The following is a 6403-nucleotide window of genomic DNA, read 5'->3' as shown; positions in this document are numbered from 1 at the left end:
TAATGGAAATTGAAAGATTAACCCGGTGAAAGGTTCAACAGTTGAATTCTACATAGGATAGGTAGGTGTAACCCTTTGAACCTTCCCTTGTGAAAGCATATAACTTTACTAGCTGATTAGTAAACTCGATGTCCTTGAACTATTCTGCCTTTTGTGTAAACGATTACACACTTTCACATAGAATTCTCCCTAATACATGTCAAGCTCTCATGGTTGTGTCCATTTTGGCCATGGAACACGCGCCTGGTTCTGTGAGAGGGTCTAGAATTGAGCCGTGCAATTCTTTCGAAGCGGCCCCACTTCTCCCTCACATAGGTGATCTCTTTGCTCACAAAGAATCATTAAAAGCGATATACTTATCCTCGTCAAAATATTATTGTTTCGTTATAGGATTAATCCTCAACAATAACTTTCCAAGTCAGTACAATTAGGTTGTCCCATTGAACCTAGTTCTTGGGATCTCCAGTCTGCATAGGTTGGGTTTTCCTTCATACCAACTTATAGTAGGCTAATGTCTCAAAAGACTTCAAACTATCTCTCTATTCAATAATCTGATTAGTGGATCCACAATGTTATCTTTGACTTACATAGTCAAATTTGATAACTCCATTAGAGAGTATAGTCTAATGACATTATGTCTAAGACGTGTATGTCTAGACTTGTCACTGACTCTAAGCTTGTCCAATTTTCAATTACTATCACAATAATTAGAAATTTATGTTGGTACATTCTTAGTTAACCTTGGAACATCTTCTAATAAGAAGCATAGTCATTCGTACATGCTTATCATTTAATTTTTTATGAAAATATTGTTTACCTGGATAACTAGTAGACAAAATGTCTTTGAACTATATATTCTGCCTTCGTGTAAACAATTATATATTTTACATAAAAATATTTTATTTTTTGACATAAGTCAAAAATATAGATTATAACGTTTAATCTATCCATCATAAGTTTCTTAGAAGATTTCCATACGTAGATTGCACTTCTAAGTGTAAACATATTCATTTTAAGACGTAAAGTCTTTCATTTAATAATATCAATATATCATTTGATAACAACATGATATTTCGTTTAGTGCAATTCATATCCTTTATGGATTTAATCATTTTTATCGTAATTTTCAACGATAAAAATATCGTACAAAAGACACGTAATGAAATAATTTTCATTGTCTTCATGATATATATAATTGTCACATCCACTTTTTAATAAAAGTATGATCAAATTTTCATATCATTATTATAAAATTTGTTATAAGTCATATCAAAACTTTATAAACTTTCATTTTCATTTATTTCATAAAATCCTTTTGAAGACATTAATTCTTCATAGATTTATGAAAATAATGTCAAAATATGACACGTTTCTTGATTTCAAAATCCCCAAATCTAAAATATCGATTTGAACACCAACTCAGCAAATATAAACAAGACATTTTCTTGTTATTTTTCTTTCTTTTTGTAAAGTTGCGCAACTTTATCTTTTATAGAGAACAGATTTCTCTAACAATAAATTATCTTTTTATTTATCATAATATACACAATTATTTTTGTGTTATAATCAATAAAAATATTTGCCCCCACATTCGTGTTGGTACCCTTTTTTAAATCACACACTTATATGATTTAAATCAATGATTTTATAATCAAGAAATTGTCACACAATTCTTTTACAAATTTCTTTTGTTATACTTATCATACAATGAATAAGATAACTATATCATAAATATTTAATTGAATAAAATATAATTTCTATACAAGAGATTAGAATGTTTATTCATATATAAATCATTCTTCACATAATCTCTACATAAGAAATTAAAATATTTAATCAATTAAAATATTCATTTCAACAATTAATTTCTATAAAAGAAATTAGAATATTTAATCAAATAAATATTCACCATATCACATGATTTCTACAAAAGAAATCATAATGTTTTAAGCATCTTTGACCGAAACCGCTTAAACATTTATTTTCGATTGCACGTTTGCATCCCGCAATATCGGCACGTTTGCCACATTATTCTCAAATCAAACAAGACTTTTCTTGTAATTATTTGATTTCAAAATATCAAATCCAATAAATCTTTATGATACAATTAAACAATGTATATCAAATATATTATATTATACCAAATTTAATATATCCATATATATGTTATTATATATTATTGCTTCATGAATTTTTGTCACCACAACAAAACAACTATAGTATATATAGTCAATAACATAGAAACGTAATCAAATAAATAATATGTCATATATTATTAAACAAATATATATACAATTTCATTTATCATCAAAAATACGTTTAAAAAATACATGATAATTAATTAGAATATTAATTATTACACTTAATTAGAATGTTGATCATTTATCTTTAATCGAATATAAAACTAACTAATTATAAAAATAAATATTCATGTCATCAATTATTCGTTTCTTAATTAATTAGATGACATTTAACATTCTTTAACAATTCTTTGTCAATCAAAGAATACAATTTGTGACAAATTTCAAAATTATCTATTAAAATAAAAATAGATAGAAAATAAATCTTAATTTATATATATATATATAAATTTCTAGATAATCATACTTATTATGAATAACATGAATCATCATATTATTAGCTAATATGCATGATTTATAATAATAATCAATTAGCAATATGATCAAATAAAACATAACTACAAATGTACCTCATGTCTTAATCGAAGTAATTACATTATCGTGTTATGAACGATAATCCACGTGAAGCGGCAATGCTCAAAACAAATCTAGGTGGATCATTCTCACCGAGATAATTCTTACGAAAATATTTCGACTTACATAATTGTCTCTTTCAATGCATGATTAGAATAAGTTCTAACACAAACAACTTATTTAATCTTAAGAAATTAAAATTTCTATACTCAATTTATTTCATAATTTCTACATAAGAAATTATAATGATTTCAACATTCATAATTAATGTCATTTAGACAAATCATGTTTTTTTTTTATAAGAAATCATTATGAACACATTAATCTCATAATTTTTACACAAAAAATTATAATGATTTTCACATCAAGACTCAAGTCTGAATTTTATAAAGAAATCATTAACTACACCATTCATCTCCAACATCAATGGATAGAGTCATTTTAAGGAGTCGGATTTCTACCAAGAAATCATTGACTATCCATTCATCTTATAATTTCTACAAGAAATTGGAATGGTTTCAACATCAATACCTTTAACAAGTCTGATTTCTACAAAGAAATCATTGACTATCCCATTCATCTCATAATTTCTACACAAGAAATTTGAATGGTTTCAATATCAATGACGACTAAAGTCATTTTAGCTAGTCCGATTTATAGACTACCCCCATTCAAGTCATAATTTCTACACAAGAAATTGGAATGGTTTTTAACATCAATGACCACTGTCATTTTAACAAATCTGATTTCTACAAAAGAAATCATCTCACCAGCTGGATTCGAACACATGACCTCTTTTCCTCCACGCATCATTACGTCTAAACTTTGAACCACTGCGCCAATGCACCCTTTCAATGTTATATTACTGTTTACGACCTTTTGTCTTCTTTTTAGAGAAACTTAACTTTCTCTTCTTTTTGACTTAAACTCTGTCAAACAATGAATATATACACATTTAAAACCATAACTTATTATCATAATAAAATGTAATATATAAAAAATGTATAAATAAAGATATCATCTCTCTTTATTTATTAAATCATCCTACCATATTCTTATTAATTATATTGTTTAATTAAAAAGAAGGTATATATTATAATTAATTATTTTAAAACTGAAACCATATGTTTCAATTATAATTAATTTTAACACCATAAATTTTATAAAAATTGAAAGCTAACATATTAGTTACTTTCTTATTTTCATTCATTATTATTAATAATTTTAATAACCAAACAAATCTTTAAATAAGACTAGAACAAATTAAATTATTGTGTTCTAATTTATTTTCTATATAACATTTGTATAATGAATATACAAATTAATGTTCTTGAGAAAATTTTCATATCAAAATATATTAGCTTATAAAACTAAGCTTTAACAGCATAAGAACATATGTGTTAATAATCAAACATATTTATATGCAATAAAGACTTATCTTTATTTGTTGATTCCTTGAGATGAATCTTTTCCATTTTTTTCAAAATGAATATCATCTCTTCCGCAACACCGCGACTCGTATTTCTGAAACATCAAAGACAAAAAATATATTCGATGGTGCAAGCTCTTAAATAGCTTAGCACAAAGAGACTGTTTTAAGATTGTTAGAAATCTTGTCTTGAAAAATAACAGAAATATATATATAAACGATGTTACAAACAAATTAAATAAATACAATGTTACAAAGAACGAAATCACCAGATAAAATGTTGTTTCGAGGCATGTGTTAGACACATTTCGCTTAAAACAGTTCCACCGTCTCCCCGTGTGCTAGAGCTTGTCACAGATGGCTGTCTCCCAGGGTACAACGACAAATCTAGTAGTGATTCAGCACCGGAATCACTACACAACGAGCTTGACAAAGTACCTGAACTATCACCGGGTTTCAACGGAAAATATCGAGCAAAGAACTCGAAGAAACACTCACAAGACAAGAAGAAGGCTTTTTGGAATTCTAGAGTGAGAAAGATGAAGGATGAAGTATATGTAAAATGAATAATGAATGGGTATATATTGCTGAGAATTAAACCTGTAAATAAAACCATCCAAACGTTTATTAGCAATAAATATTGCTCATTCATTTGTTAATTAATCCATAACTAATTAACATCAGCCTATACGTTCATTTGCAGAAATGCAATGTTAGACATTCAATGCTAATGCTAGCTAATTGAAAAGTCTACGTTAGCCAATAGGCCAATTAAAGCTAAATGTTTATCCTAACATTATGCTTTAATTTTCTAATTAGGCATTAAATATTAATTAAACAATTAATATTTAATTATAATTTGGATTAAATTCACCGTTAATTCACGTTTGAATTTGTGTGAATTTTATTTGATTTTATTTATTTACAATCTTATTTCCATTCATTAATGGAATTAGCTTAATTCCAACAGTTTGTGCTCTCAATTCTGGTGAAATTGTATTACCATTACTGTTAAGAATTGACATACAACAACAATTATAAAGATAATATAAGGGTAGACCCATATATATGAAGCATTGAATTGAAATTCGAGTTACAAATTTCTTTGATCGATTTTTCGGTATCGATGACATAATTATGTTCACGTATTCTTTTATAGAGTGTGTTGCATTGTTATTGAATTATTCATGTATTTGTATTTGTTTTGAGTTGTAATTGTCCTACTTAGATCTATTTTTTTTTTGGAAAACAACTTAGTGTCATTTCATTAAAAATTCAAAAAAGAGACAAAAAAACAAAAGTTTAAGATCAGATCTAGATTTGACAATGAAACAATATTGAATTACAGACAAAAATAACAATCAATTAACGCCTATAGCGTTTTACTTTGATTATAATTGTGACTTTCTCAAACGAAATATTCAATATATGGCGGAGATTTCTATTCTTTTCATTCCTTTCGATTCCTCTCCAAGATTGAATGAGTGCATTTCTATCTAAAGTTATATCTCCACAAATATTTTCAGCAGTTCTACTTCTTCCACTGTGAGTTCTTGAATTTATTTCTTTCCAGATATTGTAGATTACTACTCCAAAGTAGCATATCAACATACTTACATAGAAGGATCTTCCTTTTTCTTTATTCTTCATTTGGATTTCTTCCCATATTCTTGGAAAGTTAATGATGTTCATGTTTGCAGCCTACCTCCTCCATATTTATATTACGAAAGAGAATTCCCCAAATAAATGGTTTATGCTTTCCTCAACTTTTGAACATAGGAAACAGTTGCTATTAGGAATATATATGTATTTTCGAATTCTGTCTTTTGTTGTCAACCTTTTCTTGTATATCAGCCAAAGAATAAATTGGTGACGAGGAATAATCTTTGGAGACCATACCACATTATGCCAATCTACCTCATGTCTTCTTGTTCTAACATTTTCCCAAGCCTTTCTTGTAATGAACTTCTCGTTGCTTTATGTTTTCCAACATATTTGATCATTTCTTTCATTGAGTTGCTTCTACATCATTAGGTTTAGGATTCTATCACCTTCTGGAATATGCCTCAGAAGTGAATCACATTTACCTTCATAGACGTTTCTAAATGAGTATTTGATCTATTCTCTTCTAACTCTACTTCCTTGCATTTCTTCTTTGAATATAATGAGAATATTATCCAGCCAAGGATCATGCAAGAATAGTACCACTCTTTCATTTCTAATTGTGGTTTGCACCATTTGAAAGACATTTTTTTTCTTG

Source organism: Impatiens glandulifera, chromosome 8, assembly GCF_907164915.1.
Source record: "Impatiens glandulifera chromosome 8, dImpGla2.1, whole genome shotgun sequence".
NCBI classification, from domain to species: Eukaryota; Viridiplantae; Streptophyta; class Magnoliopsida; order Ericales; family Balsaminaceae; genus Impatiens; species Impatiens glandulifera.
The sequence above is the reverse complement of the archived record's forward strand: the minus strand, read 5'-3'. Positions refer to the sequence as shown.